The sequence below is a fragment of the Eucalyptus grandis genome, chromosome 4 (assembly GCF_016545825.1).
Source record: "Eucalyptus grandis isolate ANBG69807.140 chromosome 4, ASM1654582v1, whole genome shotgun sequence".
In the NCBI taxonomy this organism is placed as follows: domain Eukaryota; kingdom Viridiplantae; phylum Streptophyta; class Magnoliopsida; order Myrtales; family Myrtaceae; genus Eucalyptus; species Eucalyptus grandis.
Window position 1 is genome coordinate 24186381 of NC_052615.1, and position 22788 is coordinate 24209168.

Genomic DNA, 22788 nt, shown 5'->3' on the forward strand with positions numbered 1-22788 from the left:
TATACAAACTGTCATTAATTGTGATTGACTGTGATTGTCCGGGATAGTGGAGGCTACGGAACCGCAAAAAGAGGGATATGTATATTTTTATTACAAGGTTCAACATTTCATATGATCCCTAAGCTCTCGTCATCAAGTGATATTTCAATTTTACCCCATGTTTTAGACTTTGTACAATTTGGGCCATGAATTACTCTTTTGGTTAAAGCTACATCATGATTAATAAATCCTAAGATCTTAAACCTTTCAAAATAAATGGGCAATTTAATGAGTTGGACATTAATTTCCGTGGGTTCACATGTTGAATCTTGTACGAAGTATGCATTTTTTATATTAAAAAGTTGGACATGTCATATGATTACTCAGCTCTAGCCATGCGATATTCACTTTAATCTCCGTATTTTTTAAAAATTGTTCAAGGTGGGCCTTAAATTTCTTTTAATTTTAGGTACATCATAATTCCAAAACATGGCTAATTTTCTCCCTATCATACTAATTGAAAAGGTTAATAAATTTGACATTAATTTTCATAGGTTCACATGTCCAATTTCTGTATGATTTATGTAGAGCAGTCTTAGGCTATTGTTGAAAAGGCTGATTTAGTTCTTTCAGAGAGTTGATTAATTTGTTAGGAATATGCTTAATCTATTTTACAACAAAATGTGTATTAAAAGAAATGCAATGTATTCGGATATATTTGAATGACTAAAAAATAATTATAACGTGGGCCTAAGAACTTGTTAGCTTTATTTGGTACACCAATGGGAACTTTATTCAGATAAAGTACAGACACAAAGATGATACGGATGACTTGACAAGGATTGATCATTAGCAACATCTAGAGTTTCTCGTGAAGCAAGATGAAAACAAGGTTGAAAGAAACTACCCCTTTTTTGTGTTTACTTTGTGAAGAGAATTATTATAGAGGCGATCGGCTTCAAAATTAATAGATTTTAGCTCTAAAACCTGAAATTTACTTTATCATAATCGCACCCTTGGAAAGATTCCTAAGGTTGACTCGGGAATTGGGTTTGGTCTAAGTTTAGATAATATCACTATTACTGTTGCAAATTATACCATGAGAACGATCTATGTCATATTAGTTGAGGCATCAATGAATTCCTTAGACTTTCCAAATTCAAAACCCATCTCCGATATAATTATCTTTTTTTAGGCAACATAAAAAAATAAAAATAAAAAGTAAAACCCGTTCAAAACAAGTTTAAGACCAACAGTTCACGGTGTGAAACTTGGAAATGAACCGGTCAAGCCGAATTTTCATTTATTTTTACCGTGGAGAGGGGGATAGGAGATGAGAAAATGTCCCATCCTTCCATGGAAAAGTAAATCACTTAATTTCCAAATTTTTGAGAGGATTGTCGAATGTCCTTATAACTTCAACGGGAGTTGCAAATTATTCTGAGATAGTGTTTGTTTTGCGCAATTTCACAACACGACGCCGCTTTTAAAGCATTTTAATCTTTCTCTCTCTCTCTCTCTTTTACTCTCATTAAAGTGTTGTTCAGCAATTTTAAAGGAAAGATGTTGTGGTTTGAAGGGTAGCCTTGTTCTTGGGTACCTTAGGTTGGAAAGATGTAGTGGTTTGAAGCAAAATATCAAGCAGTGGTGATCAGGGTCAACGAAGAAGGATTGAGTGAGCACGAGGACCTTCAAACACTCGGATCAGGAAAACAAGGGAGAAGAGAGGCATGGCCGACAAGACTTGGAAGCAACGGACGGCATCAGTTGACGATGGCGACAATGTCCAAAGAATGATGGAGAAGGATCACCAACAGTGTTTATGCTCTATTTTGGCTGCAATGAGCTCAAGGTGGTCGGCGATGAAGATTGACAGGGATTGAAGATAGTGGATGGTGGATTGAGCAATTTGTGGATGAAGGGAAGTTGTGAAAGGTAAATTCTAAGTGCTTTTGCATCTGGTGCCGATTTCTATTGTCCTAATCAACTAGGGGAGGGAAGTTTCTGAAAAATTGGATGCTTATGATGGCATGACTGAGGAATTTTGAATGCTGGGATCTGGCAGGGGGTGGATTTGGACTTCGCCTACACATCATTTCGGCTTTCTCTACGAGGAGAGACAATTAGGAGGTGGATTCGTATGACATGCTCATTGTACAGGTTTCGTCCTTGATCCAAGGGAGATGAGCTAGAGTTACTGCAACATCCACTATAAACGGACAATTTACAACACTAGATGACAATCTTTCAACGAGCAATTTACAGTGACCACGTGTATAACTTCTTTGTTAATTGATGGCTTTTGAGAATTAGGGTTTATATTTGGGGAATTTGAGAAAATGCTTGATTGTCCAATTTAGGGTTTATATTTGGCGCAAAACTCATAAGCGACATTGTTTAGAGAATAATATGATAACTAGGCACGCCGGCGAGCCACGTCGGATAGAGAAATTAATTAAAAAATTGCCATCTCAAATTTCCAGCGACCCAAATTAGAATTGACACATAAGTGATTGTTCTTTAAAAAAAAAACACTTAAAAAATTATCCAAAAAAAAAATTGATATTAAAGTGAGTGTTATACCAAACTTTTTGACACTTTTTGCTCATAAGCTAGCTAGTAATATAAGAGAAGAACATTTCTTGGACCTAGCAAATGGCATTTGCTCAGCTAAACTGACAGAATCAAGTGCGGCTCAACAACGTTTTTTCTTCTGCGGACCCTCAAAGTTTTAGTTATTGCTCGATAAGTCCCTTTACAAATTCACATTTATGGGCTTTGCTGGAAGCTCCTGAGCAATATTACCAACAGTAATATGCCCCTGCTTCGAGAGATTAATTACCCCAAAAATTAACAGCCAACCCTAATCCCCTCGGTCTCTGCCCCTCCATTCTACCACCGCCATCTCTCCCACTTTGGGACAAACGGGGCCGTCCATCCCCTAGGTGGGATCAGGTCGGTGATCCGCTACGACATTTTGCTAATCCTAAAGTGAACAATACCGCAGAAAAGAATATAATCAAAGTTCATACACCAGGAACAAGGGAAAGTAAACACCAAAGTGTGAAAACATAACAATCTGTTTCTCTCAGCTCTTACTTGGACATTGTATCTTGGAATCACCCAACATTGCAACTCGAGTTTTATGAAGCTGTTCCTCTCCAAGACGAAAGAGTGGCTGTAGATCCAGTCCACACTGCGGAGGTGAGCGTAACTGGCCACATCATCCACAGTTACCACTTGGGTGAGTGAGGCCAAAGACGCGAGCAAGGCGAATCCCAGCGATAGATGATAGACTCTGGCATTGTCAGGTGCGTCAAATGCACCACATCGGACGAATCTTTTGCTCTTCGAAGGGATGTCTCGTATGTGGCGTTCATTGACCGGTCCATTGATCTGTATATGCAGTCGTAGATCGACATAAAAAGATTATGGTTTGTCCGAAATTGGGCGTAGTGCAATGAATGGAAATCGTTGAAATATTATGATTCACAAGTAATTTTTAACTAAAAGTCCATTTGTCGCGAGAACTGGTGTCATAAGAATACATTTAAATGCACTTAAATTACAAGGGTTCAATTTTGAATATATTTATTACAAATATTAAAAGAATATATCTTTTATTTTATGAAAAAACCGGTCTACCTAAAGTAAAAAAAATTTGTCTAATTCACGCACTCACTCCCACGGTTCCACTTAGGCTTTCCTTATTTCATGGAGAATGAATCATTTGAAAAATGTTTTTCTAAAAATTATTGTTTGTATCTTTTTCAAAAATGAATAACAAAGTCCACAAAAATATTTAGACATATTTTATTGTCAATAATAAAAATATTTTTCATTAATTTATTATTTCAAGTGGAATTAATCAATTTTAATTCAAACGGCTATATGGCGATGTAAGGATTGTGGTTCGACCAAAGTAACAATGACACGTGTCACTGGTCTTAACTAGCAGGTAGAATCGATCTTTTTACACTATGAATTTACTATGAATGTTAGTATAGTCGGTTTTGTATTTGTAATAAAAGCACGTGTCTTCTTCCCCGCAAAAATTATCAAGTAGAGACTAACTGTAATGGGAATTATGTGCCATATCATACCTCACAAGAATGCACATTCTCAAGCAACGGAGGAGCGACCCTGGCTGGTGTGTGGTGGTAGAAGCAGTCACCTTGCAACTTTTTGGGAGGGAATTGCGAGTAGGGTATGAATAGTGTTCCTTTTGGTGCTTTTAACTCATCTTCTTCCGTTATGTCATCTCCAGCTATCCATATCTAAAAATTTACTTTACTGATCGTTAATAGTCATTCGTGTATATTACCATCATCTTAGTTCATGCAATTATTATTCGAGTGATCATATTTCGTAGAATAAGCTTCTGCTATTAATCTCATTGGCTCCTCCCTATAGAAGACCGAACAACGATGGTCAGAAAGGTTCTGAATTAGGGTGAAAAACAAATTTGTTCCTAATAATTTATCACTTACTACCTCTATTTAAAATATCTTGGAATTCCTGAATGACCACATTTTTAAAAAAGAAATTGTAGAAAACGAATTAGCAAAGTACTTAAAAAAATGATACATTTTAAAATTCGGGTGAAAACAAATTTATTCCTAATAGTAACTTTCTCCCACTATTACGAATGTCCGGGAATTCCCAAATGACTACATTCTACAAGAAAAATTGTAGAGAGTGCATTAGCAAAGTCTTTAAATATTAATATGATCTTTACTTTATTGGAGAGAATTAGTATGTGACATTCTTTCATGGTATGTTATTTTAGAAGCCCCAATTTTCTTCTCATCCTTCTAATCAAGCGTCATTGGACTTGAAGTCGAGAAGTCTTCCTACTCTAGAAATTGCATCCCTTTATTTAGTGTAAGAAACCCAACATAATTTTTCCACCTGACATCCTATTAACTTGATTTCTGCTTCTACGGAAAATCCATGACTCGATTGTTTTAAAAATTAAGTTCCATTTTAAAAAAAAAAAAAAAAAAAAAAAAAAAGTGATTGATTGCAAATTTCTAAAAATTGGACCAAACGAATGGTCATAACATTTTCTTCTTTGAAAATCCAATCCCATGATTGAAGCTATGTAATTTAGATAATAGGACATTTTAAACGTTACAAAATCAACCATATCAAATCATATCTAATTGACAAAAAATTGAAAAGTGATATTTCCGTAGTTTTTACTTCATTTGGGCAAACTTTAACCAAGCATAATTTTTCCATTCACTTGATTTCTAATCCTATGGAAAATGTGTGATCCGATTGTTTCAAAATGTGGTTCTATTTAAACAAAAAAAAAAAAAAAAAAAAAACGGGTTCGTAAATTTTCAAGATGTGAACCCAATGGACAGCTAGTTACATTTTCTTCATTAAAAATCCGATTGCTGTGATTGAGCCTAATTATTTTTTATTATTAAAAAACTCTAAATCGCACAATGTCGAGCATTTCAAGTCATCTAATTAGAATAAATTTCAAAAAGTGGCATTTATGTATTTTTTTTAATCAAATTTGGCCAAATTTTGATTAGACATAACTTTTACATGAAGTAAAAGTGAGAGAACAAAAAATATCTAATGGGGCTTATAGGTTGAATGCCTGCATTTCATGTAGGCCAAATACAATATAATAGATATATTCATAATACTATATTTAGAGAAACTATATGACTAAAATACACTAAGAATAATCAAACACTTGGAAAATTTAATCGAAGCACAATGAGACTACAAATTAGGAGCTTGTTGATGAGGTTGTTGTGATATTACAATCCTTCCTTGATTCCTCCTTTTAGCTTTCTCTCTGAATTTCCCAGGCAACAACATTTCATAACACAAAAATCAACAATATTACTACTTCGGATAAACAAAGACTTCACATGAAGAGTATGTATTGAGAATGACACAAACTTACTTGCTAGGTAAAATTCTAGGCCATGAGATTAAAAATCTGCAAGCATCTAAAACCATTTCCTTTCTTATCCCCGCATCTTCTTGTACACAACCAATTGACCAAAAAAGATCATAATGATAATAATTATTAACACCATAATTCTAAAAATTAAGAACTCAAGAAATCTCAAATACATATTTTTTCTGTGCAGGTATGAGTACTTTGAATCGGTGGTATTGATCAACGGCCATACAAGATCAGGATGGCTGTAATCAAAAGTAAGAGAGCAAATCCAAGACATTCGCATTAGCAATTGCATCATCTTAGTAAGTGTTTCAAAATACTTAGTAGGCCGTTATAGAGAGAGTAGGCATGCGCACCTCTTCCCCGTTTTGTCCTAAGTTTCAGTGAACTAAAGAAAAAAGGAAAGAGAGAGAAAGGTGGATGAGAAAGGAAGAAGAGAGGACCGGGGCTCTGTGCATCTATCCGGGCCTTGTATGTTGTGGGCTTTCTGTCGTTTCTTCTAAAATCATGAGTCCATTTGATTCACTGTATGGGCTGAAATATACTGTTTTGGGTCGCCGACTTAGGCCACGCGGCTTTATTATTATTTTTTATTTTTTGTCATTTATTTGTTATTTTTTTTCACAGAAATTGCATATTCAATTTTTTGGCAAAAATTTAAGTGTTAATAGTTGCCTCTTTTTTAAAGGGAACTCGAAGGGGTTTATTTCAAAAAAAAAAAAAAAATTACTTCAATTTTATCAACATCTTATGCAAATGCACTTGATGTTAGGAAAATTGGTCAAAAAATATACCTGTGAATACTCACCTTGGACTTCAATATCACTTGTGAGTACCTTCCTAGGTTTTCTTCTTCTTTAAAAAAATAAAATAAAATAATGCCAACTAGAAGGAAACAGAAACTTACCTTGCACTTGCACGATGTTTGATGTGAACTTGTTAGATCCCCCAGCGCTCGAGTGATTGAATGCTGGGGTTAAATGTTACTATGGTCAATTGTGTCTTTCCGTAAGTGAATATGGTGATACATGGAATATATGATCGATGAGTATATCACATTAGACATGTTTGGTAGACTGTGGCAACATGATCATGAACGGTGGCATACACTGGTGTGCATTGATGTGAATCGAATTGTGGGCTTGTCATCTTTGTGAGACCTAGATATGATCGGAAAATTGTCCAAAATGTCCTAGACTCATTGTATGGAAGCCAATTGAGTAATAAACCTTTCACTTGTGCCAATTTAATTCTAAACATTTTGATAACTTGTCAATTGAATCCTAAACATTTTAATTTTACCAATTTAATCCTAAACCTTTTTATGATTTGCTAATTTAGTACTACACCTTTTAATGATTTGCAGTTAGTTATTTCTTCTTACATACATTTGATCTATTACTTAAGAAATTAACACAAAAATTGTGTAGAATCATACTTCTTTGGTAAATTTATTAATTGATCTTCAAATTGATGCGTGCACAAACATGATTTAACAACACATTAATTAAATAATGTTCAGTAATTCAAAAGTAGTTATTATCTCATGCTTCTTCAGCCATGTCACTAAGCATTAGAAAAGTCAAAAGTAGATGTTTTATTTAACAAAATAATTATATCTCTTATATTGCAAAAGAAAAAATATATAGAATTCCTTACAAAATGATTTAGATTAACAAGATAACACAATTATTATGTTGAGCAAACTTGTTCTTGGACTAAAGGTACGATTAAATGGAACTCGACAGATTGAAATGACTTCAAGTGTGATTTGTTGTGATGGACAATATTGGCATGACGTTTATTGGGATTTACTTATTAAAGTTAACCATACAAGCAAGGAAAGAGGACCCATATTACTAATAGAAAAACCCAAAATTGAAACTTTTATTCTCCTACTCCCAACTCGAATGAACGGTGCTTTTAGTACTCATTTAGGTTCAACCAGTCAATTTTGCATTATATGATCTCAAGTGACATTACCAATGCCATGAAGCAATTATATATCTCTGCAAATTCATCCAAGCAGGTAGGCAAACTCCAGCTACCAATCCTCTTATGGTACTAATCCACTACATCTTGTGTTGCCATTATTTCTACCCAAGAAACTGGAAAAAGCTGAAGAAAACCTACTGAACCAGTTTAGTTCTTGGAACCCTACATGGAGTACTAGAAAAAGAAACGAATCAGGGCGAGACTTACCCAAATTTGAAGGTGCACCTATCGTCCATTAGGGGCTTTCAAGTAACATGTGATCAAAAGGTGGACACCGATAATAGAGAAACTACATTTGACATATTGCTGGTGCAATAATAACCTCAAACTCAAACACTAATGAACTTCATTGTCAATTGCTCACTTCCCCCTTGTTTGATCTCATGGATGACCAAATCACATTGGTTGTCATTGGTGCCGAAGTATGAAAATAAGCCATGCATTGTGATTGAAAGGGTATGGAAACAAGGATGTAGGGCCTATCCGTTCATAGAAAGAATTAGCATTGCTATGCTGCAATACTAGGAATAATGCAAGTGTGCAATCTCACGTGTCCGGGGTCTACCTAATGTGGACAGTCATTAGAGAGCGATCAATATAAGTGGTTAGGTGTACATAGTATGCAAACTCATCAGTTCCGGGCAGGCTTCTATTACTTGCTCGGACATTCACTGGTTTACTGACCACTAGTCCACAGGGCGAAGAAAAGGCAACATTGCATGCTTGTTACTATCACTGCCTTACACAGGAGTAACCCTAACATGAATGGCAAACACAAGGACCAAGGTGCTTTTTAAGCAGGCATTATTAATATTTCAAATATGTCCACAAACTTCTTGGGCATAGCTTGTGGTCATTTAAACCCGCATCCTCAAATGCAGAAAGCATCTGCAAATCGCGCCGCCGCCCATTGGAAAACCAGTACATTCACGATTAGAACCACACAAACATAGAAATAAATTGATCTCAAGCATGAACATGGAGATAAACTAGTACTCAAAACTGACGGCCCGATACAAGGAAAAGGGCCAGATTATATTCAGATAAATTGCTTTATCATCTATTAGAAGCTATACTGTCACGCCCTGATCCTCGGGGACGCGCCCATCCTTTTATTTGGTCGATTATTAAAGTACAATATCTCAGGATTAATATCACCAACCCTTTCTTTTTATTACGCATGCGAAAGCAGTTATAAATCCTCAAACGATAAAACATTGGGATAGAAAAGCAGGCTATATTTTTCATATTGAAATTCACAACCACACTTTTATTAACAGCACAACTCATAGTATATTTACAATACTATTCACAGGATACTTGTCTCACACCTATCTACAGTAAGACAAGGTTCACAAAAGGGATGGGATCTCAATCCACATCCGGGTTATACTCAAGATCCCTCTCTGGATCATCTTCTTCTTCAAAAGTCTTTCTCCCCTTCAAGTTTCTCCTTCTCAACTTCTCCTTATGGTCCTTAAATGGTTATTCAATAACCAATGAGACCACGTCTCAGCAAGTCCTACCCCCTAAGACTTGATTAGTAAGTCAATACACTATGGGCTGCCTAAGCACAACACAAGTCAAAGGACTTACCTTGGCCTCAGTTCCAACCTGCAATTTAAGGTTAAACACAGATATTCAAACAATTCACGACATCCGATCAAGCATTGATCAATCGACTTAGTCGATTACATGTCAGTCAGACCATCTCTAGGTCATTCCCACTCATACCATAATTCCCTAATGGTATACTCCTTCATCAAATCACATGTGTTTCTTGGGCGTCATTTTCGCCAATGACATATCGATCACCGACACCGTGCGTTCTTTAAGGCACCGTTTTCACCAGTGATATCCTTGATCACCGAACCATGTGTCCTTTCTAGGGTGCCGTTTTCGCCAAGGTGACATCAGCAATAGACAACATCGTGAGTTCTTTAAGGTGTCGTTTTCACCAGTGATATTTCCTTAATCACCTAACCACGTTTGTTTATAAGTCATTCACGTGTGTTCTTTAAGGCGCTGTTTTCACCAATGATACTTCCAATCACCGAACCACGTATGTCTAATAATATCATACTTGATTGGTCTCAGCCAATAATGTTCTCAGTTAGCTCTCACCATTCTCCCTACTATATAGCCCATCAACGTAACTGGCGCTATATACCCACATTCGGCCATCTACCAAACAAATATTTAATAACAAACAATTTTGGACAAGTCCTCAAATTCCACAATTAATTCAATTCCACACAACGTAGAGCTCAAATAAATAAACGGGCAGCACCACGACAATCAGCACGAAATTCCGGTCACTGACCATCCCGGTTGAATTTCCGGAAAAATAATTAATTAAATAATTAATTTCGAAATTAAATCAATAAATAAATAATAAAAATCCAATTTAGGCCCATAATGCCTAATTGGACGCCAAGATGAGCTCAGAAAATTACCGAGACTCATTCCATAATTAACATGGCATGCCTACTTGCTAATGTCTATTTCTAACCACCTAACATGCATCATTAAGTCTCTAATTTAATTGATCTAAACTAATCTAACCACTTAATTACATTTAATTAAATAACCAACCCTAAATATAATTAGCAAACTAAGAAAGTATTAGTGAGTAAAACTCACTTGGTTAAAAGCGGGGATCGAATCACAGCAATGGTGACGCGACGGCGGCCGAAATTGGGCTTTCGACAACACCGGCGGGCTTGGACCGGGCCTTAAGCTTGGCCCAACAAATCTCAGCCCAATTGAGATTTGTTCTTGCTTTGAATTGGGCTTGCTCTTGGGCTTGGGCCCGCTGAAACTAGACTGAACTAAACAGGCTTTGCTGAACTGGGCTGAAAAATTGCTGGACTTGAAATTAAACTGAAAATGGGCTGCTCTCCTTGGGCTGAAAACTGCTGGCTTTGTTGGGCTTCGGAGCTGAATTTTCTGGGCCTGACTTGCGGCCCAAATAACCTACAAGGACTGAACTGGACTGCACGTTGAACTGAAGACCGCTGGACTGGATTTTGCTGGGCCCGAAAGAGAAAAGATGGGCCACAAACGAAGAAAACGGAAGCAGCTTGCGTCTCTGGTGGTGTCTCGGACATGTGGAGGGAGAAATCAACTTCGGTGGAGCTGGCCACGTGATGGTGGGGCGTGAAGACCGAAGGGGAGCAAGACTGGCAGACGGTCTTCGTGGGCTTCAATTCTGTGGAGATTGCTGACCGAAGACACTCGTGGACGCGAGGTTTGGACGAGGCAGCCGCAGGTAGAAGTAGAGACGTGCTAGCCACTGGACTCGAGAACTTCAATTGGCTGCAAACACACGCAAGAGGAGACGAAGCTGCTGGATTTCACGGGCTTGCTTCGTGGGCGATCAATCTTCAACGCAGCAGAAGAAATAGAGCTTCGGTGGAGCTGCTGCAGGGGTCTTCGTTGGCGGATGAGGCGTGGGCTTCAAGCGGTCAATCAACGGCTTCGCTTGTTGCTCTTGTTGGCCGAAGCAAGCCAATACGTTGGCAGGTGGCAGCGGTGACGTGCAGCCGGCAGCTGGGGTCTTCAGCAAGCAGCTTTGTCTTCTTCAGCTGGGAGTGTCGCACGAAACGAAGAGGGGAGAGAGAGAGGCTATCCGTTGATAATGAGGGAAAAAAGAGATGGATAGAGATGAGGGGTGAGGGCCCCTTAAGCTCGATCTTTTTCCGCACAAATATCTCTTCTTCTTATCTCTCCACATATCTCGTCATCCACCACCATTTTCATCCCAAATCGCCCTTCTGAGAGTTGAATTGGTCCATAAGTCACTACTCATGGGGGCACACGAATTTTCTAGTAACAAGGCATCAATTACACATCAAATCTGTCTCAATTCATCCTCAATCGGCTCTCATAAAAAGATCAATCGATGCCTCAATGTTTCAATCGTTATTTTTCTTCACCCATGCATCCAACATGCATCTCAATTTCGCAACTGAAAACCATCTCCGGCATTTTCTGCACTAAAACAACCCGGCGACAACTTTTTCTCAAAAAGTGTCAGTTGTCAGAAAAATCTTCTGAGACTGAGTCGACACTCCTAGAATTTATTGTGACATGGCCGAAATTTCAATTTCTGAAATCGGACTCGTATTGGCGGTTAATTTTCATTCGGCGCGTTTTTAGCGTAACCTAGACTATCGGGTAGTTTTCAAAACTTTTTAAGGCAGAGAACCCGTGGTTGATTTTCTTCGAACCACTATGAACCCACTCGACTCATTGGCAACTTTCAATTGTCATGAAAATCTCGATGACCCAAAAACGGGCACAGAGTACCAAAAAAATAAGAAAATTAGTTTAGTGCAGGTCGACGAAAATTTTCCAAATTTAGTGGTGTCACCCACGATTAGCCACACATCTCTATCAAACCAGTCTATCTCTGATTTCAAATCGATTTTTAACTGTGCCGTAATGGCCTCTAAAGATGGACACGGTCAAGAAGCCGATTCCTGATCGAGTTCTCAAGTCTATTGCCTTAAAATTCCTTAATAATTTCCCCAGATAGTCTAATTATCTCGAGAGTGATCGGCTCTGAGAATAACCCTATATGCGCGTCAATGAAATGCTGATTTATTCGGTAGAAAACAGGGTTGAAAAATATAGATGTCACATATACCTTGAAAATATCTAGTATAACTAATAAAAAAAGGACATCCTATACGCTACATATTGAGCGGAATATGAGCAAATGCAATATATTTCACAGCTGTGTGAGATTAAGATAATCTAACAAAATATATTTATTTACTCTCAAGGAACCATCTTGTAGGCGGGAAGATGAACTTTTACATATGTATGGTTGTAACTATGAAGGAATTGATTCTCAGGAAGTAGAGTGATCATTTGGGTCTTTTCACAAACCATTGGATCCAACGTAGATTTTGACACACTATGAACATATTTTGTATGAAGCTTCAGATTCACACTTGCTAATCTCATCTGAGAATTTTAGTAGAAAATAAAAAGTAAGTGATAATCAAATTATTGTTCATACCTTGACATTTTAAGCATTCGTTTCAAAAACGGCCTAATAAAAAAAAAAGAACAATAATAAAAATAAATAATAAATAGCATAAAAAATAGGGGCAATTCAGATTTTTAACATGAAGCGCAATTCTTAGAGCTCGAATTTTAAGCCCCAAGTTCAACGGAGGATTCGTCTTGCTGGAGTCTTGGAAACGGTGGGATTGTTCTCGCGGGTCTCGGCGATTTTCCAGGTTTTAGTGCCCTGGACACGGTTCACCGCCATTTATCCACGACATTGTCCGTTCCCAAGGTTGTTCATAAAAAATCAGCTTTACTTTCGGGATTTTCTTGACTTGAAAGATGAAGAGACTGTGTCTTTGTTCGAGATTCCTTCTACGATGCTGATTTTCATCGCCAGCTATCGGTCTTGATGGACTTTTCAACGATAGCTAGCGATGAATGCTAGAATCGGAGAAAGAATCTCAAACAAAGACTCAGCCTTTCAAGCCAAGAAAATCTCAAAAAATAGAGCTTGATCTTTGATGAACAGCTTGAAAACGGATAATGTCGTCCGTGAATGGCGGCCAACCCTGCCTAAGGCGCTGGAATCTAGAAAATCACCGACACGGACGAGAACAATCGACAACGGACGATTTCTAAGACTCCAGCGAGACCAATCCTCAATCGTCACAGAGAAATCCCCCACCATCACCGCTGAGGATGATCTTAGCTATATATATATACCCTTTCCAACTTAGCCTTCTATAAAAAAAAAAATTGGGTGCCGAAATTTTAGCATGAGCAGGAATTTCATTCCCTTCACTCTACCTTCTCTTACACGCGTCACGTTTACGAACGACCATATAACAAAATAGTTATATTTCCAGTATTATCCTTGCACAAGGAAAATAAAAGGATAGAAATCCTTGTAAAAATGACTTCAGATTAACGAGATAACGCAAGTTATGCGTCGAGGAAACTTGTTCTTGGACTAAAGCTACGATTCAACGAAACTCGGCAGATTGGAATAAGGTCACGTGTGATTTGGTGTGACAGATGGTATTGGCATGATTTTTTATTGGGATTTACCCATTAAAGTTAACCATATAAGTAAGGAAAAAGAACTATTTTACTAAAAGAAAATCCCAAATTGGAACTATTATTCGTCCGCTCTCAACTCGAATGAGCAGTAATTTTACTGCTTATTTAGATTAAATCAGTCAATTCTATATTATATGATCTTAAGTCACAATATTAATGCCACGAAGCAATTATATCTCTACAACTTCATCCACAAATCGATTATATCTCAAAATACATATATCAGCAGCTATGGAAGCTGCATGATTTGATAATGCACCAATTTGTTTGTCATTAGTAGATAAAATGAGTTCTTTCACTTCTAAATCCCAAACAATTCGGTTAGGAGGGTTAGTACACAAAGATGTAAAGTCATTTCTTCAATTTACTCTCCATTTTTAAGTTCATAGCTTTCATAGTAACTTCATCGATGTTACCTACCAAATAAAAATGCAGTAATACTTGACGTAATAGTGAGGGACCTTATCCAAATGCCATGATGGACAGGATCCAATATGCATTACACTCTTGTGCCATATTGGTAAAAAATGAAAACTAACGAGGATGACAAACAGAAACCTAAATAGCTAAGTTACAAAAAACTGGAAAGCATTAATTCTTCATGAATCTCGTATTCAAGCGACAATCAATTGTAGACCAGACTGCATATGCCTAGATAACACCTCTTTCCCAGTCCCTACAAAAGCATGAAAACTATCGAATGGTTCAGAAGAGAGATGAGAGTTCAGTAAAAACAAACTATTTTTCCGAGTTCGGTAACAACTTTCTTTTACATTGGAAAGGAGATTGAACCAATATTTAATAGCAGTGCAATCGCCGATTCTTAAAAATTCGGTGACTTTGGAAATGAAAGCATGATCCCTACAAGAATAGATGATGGCGAATTGAAGCTCGAGAGTGAGCGAGGAGCGATGAGGACCAGGCGTCGAGCGTGGAGCAGCTGAGGATCGGGCGAAGAGCGGGCAAGAACAATTTACTTGAGCAGCGGGAGAGGAAGAAGAGAACCTGAAAATTGAAGAACCATGATCCCAATTGTAAATTTGGGACAAAATTGCCTGTATATTATTTGCCAAAAAAAAAAAAAAAAAAAAATTGCCCGGTTACCTCATGCTTTTATTCGATATTGATTTGGTCACTTGAAATCCTCATTTGAAACAAAATCCATTTAGGAATAATTTTTTTTTTCAGAAAATGATCTCAATTTAGACTTTATTTGAAATTTCCTTTCTTTAACATGAATCTATCAAACAGGAAAAAAAAAACTAAACCATTTGTTTTCTCTTTCAGGACCTTCTCTTCTAGGAGTCGCCAATTCTTTCCAACTGATAAGGAATCTCACTTACATTTCATTAAGCACACATAGATATCTATATCTAACATCTATTCTAATCTAGTATTTCAATATGAAGTTGGGGATGAACAATCGTGGTCGTGCCATGTGGCATGGCACTTGTGTGTCTAAGCCGCCGCATAGTGGTGCCAACCAATAACCGCGTGCTATTTGTATTGTGATAGCCACATTTGTTTGACATGTGTATTAACTATTTTTCTCTATAATTGATTTCAATTATAAGTGTAACTCTGGCTGCAAAGAAGAATCTATTCAAATCGCGTGGGAACTAACAATGACATAAGGAAAAGTTAATGAAACATGGTCAATCTTATATGAATGGAAATTAAAACTCAAAAGAATCCAAGATAAAATCAATTTGGAATTGTAGCCAATCAACATAAAAAAAAAAATCAAAGAAATATAATCAATCCACTTTTTTTTTTTTTTTGGTGGTCAAAATAGTCAATCCACTTGAAGTGACAATCAAAATTCAAAGAGAAATTGAGATAAAAAGAAATTCGGAGATATGATCATTTAACATAGAAAAAGGTCAAAACACTTACAGGATACATGTAAAAACATAACTTAAGGTTAGCCATTGGTCAATTGGGAATTTAAGGTTTTATTTTGATCATTTGAATACTTTAGATTAAAAATACAAAACTTCAATCAAGTCTCAAGCTTATTGTTGGATGGAGATTTTCTTTCTTTCGTTTTTTTTTTTTTTTTTGGTCAGAATTTGACGAGGATTCAATTGTCGGTAATTTGACATGATTTCCATGTGGAATATTTGGTCATCTACCATGTGTCATTTCCAACACATGAATTCCATCAACAACAAGCTCAAGACTTGGTTAAGATTCTTTATAAAACCTTAAATTCGATTAATCTAGAAAAAATCTTAAATCCTCAATTAACTAATGATCAACCACTTAACATCCTCTGTGTGTGTATATGTGTGTGTCTTAAGATAGGCTAGTGACGGTCTGTGAAAATTTTTCGAAGGGAAAAATATATTTCTTCTTCTTCTTCTTTATATTTTAGAGACCGTACACTATCACCTTGTAAATTAATTTCTTAGTCACAGCATTTTGTTTTGATTTTAGAGAATCTCTAGCATCAAGAGTCTTCGTCACACCCCAAAACCATCATGAATGAGGGATGACACGGCCATCCTTTCACTAGAAGGACGCAATCTCAAAACTCCCAAAATCCAACTCCTAAAAGTCTCCCCGTTGATATCGCTTCTGTACTACTCATTGTTGGCTAAAGAACCTTAAAAAGATTGGAATATAAAGAGGTGAGCAACCACAGCTCAGTAAGTAATGCATCTTTTCTAAGTGGATCGAGTACCTACTATGCATATTTCCAAAACCAAACCACAACTCTTTTAACTCAAATCTATCATATAACAAACATAAAATAAGAGAATAAGTTACATATGCTTTAGTAAAAATATTCTTTTCATAATAATATTAAAACAAATATTAATGGTCAAGTCCATTGATCAATCTCATTAATTCACACGTCAATAGTCCATTCCATCGATTAATCTCATGTCACACATCAACGGTCTATTCCATTGATCCATCTTATATGAAAACACATCGATGGTCCGATCCAATGAATAAACTCAAATCACATATCAATGGTCCACTCCATTGACCAAACTCATATCACATGTCAATGGTCTATTCCATTGACCAATACGTTGCTCAATATCAAACCATGATCACAGTACAATGCCTAGTGACAAAGTGACCAAGATTCCCCTTGGCAAGGCCTTCACCTATTATTAGCCAGCGACTCAGTCCACAAGGATATCTTAAATTAGTATTCACATACCCACAAGCCCCTCATTGCGCTCACAACGATATTAAGCATCAACACCAATCTATAACAACCTCCACAATTCACAAAGCCAAATCTAGAATCATTTCCTATGTCACAATACATTTCATAAATCTACCACATAATATTTCGCAACTCAATTCATCCGCAACAAATACTTTCATAAAATATTCCTCAAATTATTATATAACTCATCTCATAAACCGATTTTACAAACTGAATCAAATCAAATGCATCTCAAAAAGCTTATCACAAATTAATATCTATATGACATTCTATAAACCATCTCAAAGTTGACCTCTTTGTAAAAAGGTTTTACAAACCAAAAACATGTAATATTTTTCAACTTCATTAATCAAACAAAACATATACACTAGAAAGTTCCCACACTATTCTCAAATACCAAAACGTTGTAAATGCCCAATCGAAATTTTATGCAACAAACATGCTTATTCATAACTTATAAAATATCAAATCTTTATCATTTTGAAGATATGAGCTTATAAATTCTTAGGAGAGATAGCACCACTCACCTGGGAAAGCCGAAAATCAACCTATGTAATTACTCGAGCCAACGCATGCGTATTCCTATCAATTAATCAAAAACAAAATAAAAACCAAGGAATACACTACTCTCCAACTAACGACTTGACTAAATTGTGCTTATTCATAGATAAAACGACACATACGTGCTAATAAACACCATATCCAAAGAGATTATTTAAGCCATCCGCAATGCGGAACTTGAGCCCGAAACTTGGTCATGTCATAATTTTCTCCATTGAATTCCGTTTCAAACGTATTTATAGTCAATTAGAAAGCCTTTCCAACATATTACAAGAACCATAATTTAGTCAACCCAAAATCAAGCCATAAACCAACAAATTATGGCCCTGAAGTCCTGGTTGCGCACTGTTCATTACGCACGATAAACTTCAAAATTTTATTTCAGACAAATCGTAAGCTTAAATCACGATTTGTGAAATCCTACGGCTCCACAACACCCTAAACTATCATTTCTATAAAAATACGCGGTTCAACGGCTCAAAAATCATACTTCGCCACTCGATTTTCTCAAAATTCCAAATTTCAAGCCCTAAGTCCGAAAATTACCTCGATTGAATGAACGGGGAGCAGAGTGCTTACTAGGCGTTATATTACATAGTTGAGGTGGCTTGGCAAGGCTCCCATGGCAAAAATGCTCAAAACCCTCTTTTTCTTCCTTTTCTTCTTCTCCTTCTCCTTTCTTTCCTTTCTTTTCCTTACACGAGCTCTATGGTCTCCCTTTCTCTCTCTCCTTCTTTTCCCTTCTCTCTTGCCTTTTTTATTTCCTCCTTTTTTCTCTTTTTCTTTTTCTTTTTCTTTTCTTTTCTTTCCTTCTCTCTCTCTTCTTCTTTCTCTTCCTCTCTCCCGAAGACTCTCGGCCTCTCCCCCTCATTCTTCTTCTCTTCTTTTCTTCTTCTTTTGACCGTTCAACCTTCTCTCTCTCTTTTTGATTGGGTCAAAACCCATATTTTACAGTCTTGGTACTACACCGATGATTTCGAGCATATCAGCCTGTTCAAAGCCCTTGAATCTTTGAATTTGTACATTGTAATATCTTATTAGGTCATCTGCAGATGAGCTCTTACATTGTATTATTCATATACTTCGCTTGGACAGAAACCCTGACAATGATAATTAAAGGCGAAGGCTGATGTCATGATGGGGGTCATGTTATCTACTGCTGCGCCCCAAGTTATATAAAGTGAGATTATTAAACAAGTACATCGAAATGTGGAAAATAAAATTGCATTTCTTCTTGCCGATAGGCACCAAATGAATTTCAAATCTGTTTTTACGAGGTTGTATGACACCCTCAAAAAAAGGTCACTGAATACCTCTAGCAATCACAGTCACAACATCTGCTGATCCAAAATCCTCTAGCAAACGCTAACAATGATAACTAAATAGCATGATCCGTTATCGACATACGATAGCAGCTAGTTGCCGATTATCAAAACTAGTTGGGAAAGATGCCAATTGAAAGGTGTAGTTTGAATTGACAATCATCACAAAGTTAACCGCCTGGCAAATAAAGTGGGTGTAAAATCCAGGTGCAGTAGCATTTAAACCTAAAATTGCTTGTGGATAATACAATGAAGCATAACGGCTTGTGGGAAGAAAGTGAGCCAGACAAGGCAACTACTCAGACGGGATTCGAAATGGCGATGAGCAGAAGTAGAGGATGTGGACGCAATTTTTAAGTATATCCATTGAGATACAAAAAATCGTGACAATGTGTAGGTATGCGGCCAGAAATTTCGTGAAAGCATGCTCAAAATGGCTGAAGAACTACTTATGGGCAATTACATTGTGAATGCTATAAAAATCAATGTTTGTGTAATGGAGAGCCCCCGCACAAAACAAACCAATCTCGTTATCTTTCAATTCTTGTATCCTAGTTATAGCTATAGTTTCAAGATATCTCATCATCAATTAAATTCGAGCATGTTGTAATTGTGGTTTACAAATAATTCATCGTCGATTAGGTTCTAGCTTGTATATTTGCTATAGATTATGAATGTTTCATCATCGATTAAATTCCAACATTGTGTTTATATATATGTATATATTTTTTACATTAATGTCGACTAGATTATGTTGAAGTATATTTATCAGTTTTCTCCTATACTTGTGATTTTTCTTGTCCAGAATAACTACAAAATCTATCTCCTCTTATAAAAAAAAAAATTGAAGGACTTTTTATGAAAGGTATTTCTTTGTCCATACAAATTCTGGCTAAACACTATCTTTTTATCCCAATTCAATACCAGAAAGCCATTCTATAAACTGGTTTTATAAACCAAATCATATAACCTTACACAATTCCATTTATAAATTTGAATGCATTTCATATAATATTTCGCAACCAATATGAATAACTTTGGGCAATTCCCTTCATAGAACATTTAATCGAAACATTCACAAACCAACCTTTCAAATTATGGCGGCAGATATGGAAAACCAAAACAGCCCAAAAAATACGCACTTTTCTCTGGTCCATATGTCAAAACGCCTTACAATCTATTCCGACGAAGCATTACCCCCGACCCACTATGTACACTATGTTCTTCTCACTTACCTGAAACCATAAAGCATCTATTTTTGTTTTGCCCCTGGACCCAATATATCTGGAACCACCCCTAAGTGCAAATTAACATCTCAGATTATAGCACATACCGCATCGACGCTTGGCTAGCTAATTTAATAGCACAGAAAGTGAACATACCTGATTTTGAGACAATTGCAGCACTATTATGGCAGATATGGAAAGTCTGGAATCACTTTGTCTTTCGCCATCAACAGACCCACTTGAACCAGCTTGTTGAAACAGCTCTCACTTCTGCTCAACTCCATCTCAGCACTCAGCAACAGCAATCAAGTAAACGTCCTTCGCGGAACCCTAATCGCACCTGGATCCCACCGTAGCAAGGCATCATCAAGGTAAATATTGATAAAGCCTTTCCTATAGCCAATCAAATGGGCACGATCACTAGTATTGCTCAAAATCATACAGGCCAAATGATCGGAGGCTTCACTCGGAGTGTTCCAGCAACATCTGCACTCGAGACGGAGATTCAAGCACTGTTATGCACCCTCAAGGACCTCTCGAAACAAGGAAAAGCTTGCTCCCACCTGTTGTTGGAGACCGATAGCCTCATTCTTGTTGAAGTCATCAACCAGGACCGTATGCCATCGTGGGAATGTCGCGCCCTTTTCGCTGAAACTGAAGCTACGCTGTCCTGTTTCCTAAACCTCAAGCTGTAGCATTGTCGAAGAGATGCAAATGCCCTAGCCGACTGGGCTGCGAAGGCCCACGAACGTGGATCCCTTTCACCAAATTGGGCTACTAATCCACCTCAAGTTATGCTAGACATGTTGTGTAATGAAGCCCTACTAATGGGTTCTTCCTATTTCCCAACTTGAATAGAAATATATCCTCTTTTCCAACCAAAAAAAAAAAAAAAAATTATTTCAAATAAGGCTTTCCAATGCCTTTTCATCCAACTAAAATTGTAGTAAAATGTTCGATCCAATTTATGTAGAAAAACATGTTCTTTCATAACTCATATTATATTAAATCTCTACCATTTTCAAGATATGAATTTGTAAATTCATAAAAGAGATAGTGTCATTCATCTAGAAAAGCCGAAAACCAACTTACGATGGTTTCTCAAGCCAACGCACTCATATTCCTACTAATTAATTGAAAAATGATATAAAAAAAAAATCAAGTAATACACTACTCTAATGAACAACTCAACTAATGACACTCATTCGTTGATAAAACGACATTTATGCACTAACGAAGAAATTCATACATAACAATTGTTCATCTTTCTCCATTATGAGAATTGTGCACTACGCATATCTCGAACGCGAAATTCCAATCCAATCATACTTTAAAATCAATTTTTATGAATCCTCATAACTCCACAATGCCATTATCTATTATTTTCATATAAATCTATAGCTCAATAGCTCTAAGTTCAAATTTTCACATAATTCCGAATTTAAGACCCGACTTCAAAAATTATTCCGAGTAAACGAATAATAAGGTTGAATATTTAACTAGTGGTGCAATTCTCAGTTGATTCGGTTTGTCGAAACGTCCAAGGCTTATGGGTGCAAAACTTTCTCTCCTCTCTACGATTTCTTTTCCCTGTGTTCACGGACAAGCTTCACTCTCCTTTATGTTTCCAAGTACAGAACTTTTCTCCCTCGCAAATTCTCTCAATTTCAAGAAAGCAAGATATACTCCGCTACTCATCTTAATTGGGCAAACTTCTTTGGCGGTGGACTCATGGAAGTTTGAATAGTCAAACTTGTCAAATATAGGCCGTGCTGGCAAGCCACCTGTGCTATGCTTTTTGACTCAGCAAAAATAAAGTATCAGCAAATAATTCGTCTAAATAAGTCTCATGTCACTCTACTCATTACTTCCTTATCCATAAGAGCTTGTTCAACAATTAAACTTAATCTCATTTCTGAAGACAATATCAAACAACATTAATTTTAGCCATCCACTAAAAATTTGGTTGTCACATCAATTGCACTTGTTTTAATTTGGTTGAAAAATTTATTGATTCCCATTATTATACTTGAGAGACTTTATTAGACTTCCGTGCCATGATCACTTTTCTTAAAATGTGAATGCTTGTCTTATTTTGCCACAAAAAAAAAGTTGTTTTTGGCTAACAACTTGACTTAAAGCATACAGAAATGGAGTCATTGACTCACGAAGAGGATTCATCCTTGATCAATCCCCACTAAATAAAGTCATCAAGTCACGTGGCTGCCTATTTCTAAGCTAGATAGCAGTTTCCTATTGTGGATTCGCAGTAAATGGCCCCGCCTTGGTTCCTTAGTGGAATTTCCTTGCTTCTTTCTCCCCGGACGCTATATATAGCACTTCGTCGACACAAAGCATATTTTAAAAAATGCACGTTGAATTTACTGCTGGGAAGATGAGGATGGTGAGTCCTTGAAGTTACGATTTGACAAGTTCCATTGGATGCCTTTTTCTGTTTTTATACATCTGGCTGTTGTA

General features: G+C 36.8%; 1 long non-coding RNA gene across 1 annotated transcript; it reads right to left on the bottom strand.

Moving 5' to 3' along the window:
• Nucleotides 1–14439: 14439 nt before the first annotated feature.
• LOC120293019 lies at nt 14440–18474 on the bottom strand. The gene is made up of 3 exons (XR_005550682.1): nt 18342–18474; nt 17729–17783; nt 14440–15016 (listed from the first exon to the last, which is right to left on the bottom strand). It is a non-coding gene; the product is annotated as an uncharacterized LOC120293019 (long non-coding RNA).
• Nucleotides 18475–22788: the final 4314 nt, after the last annotated feature.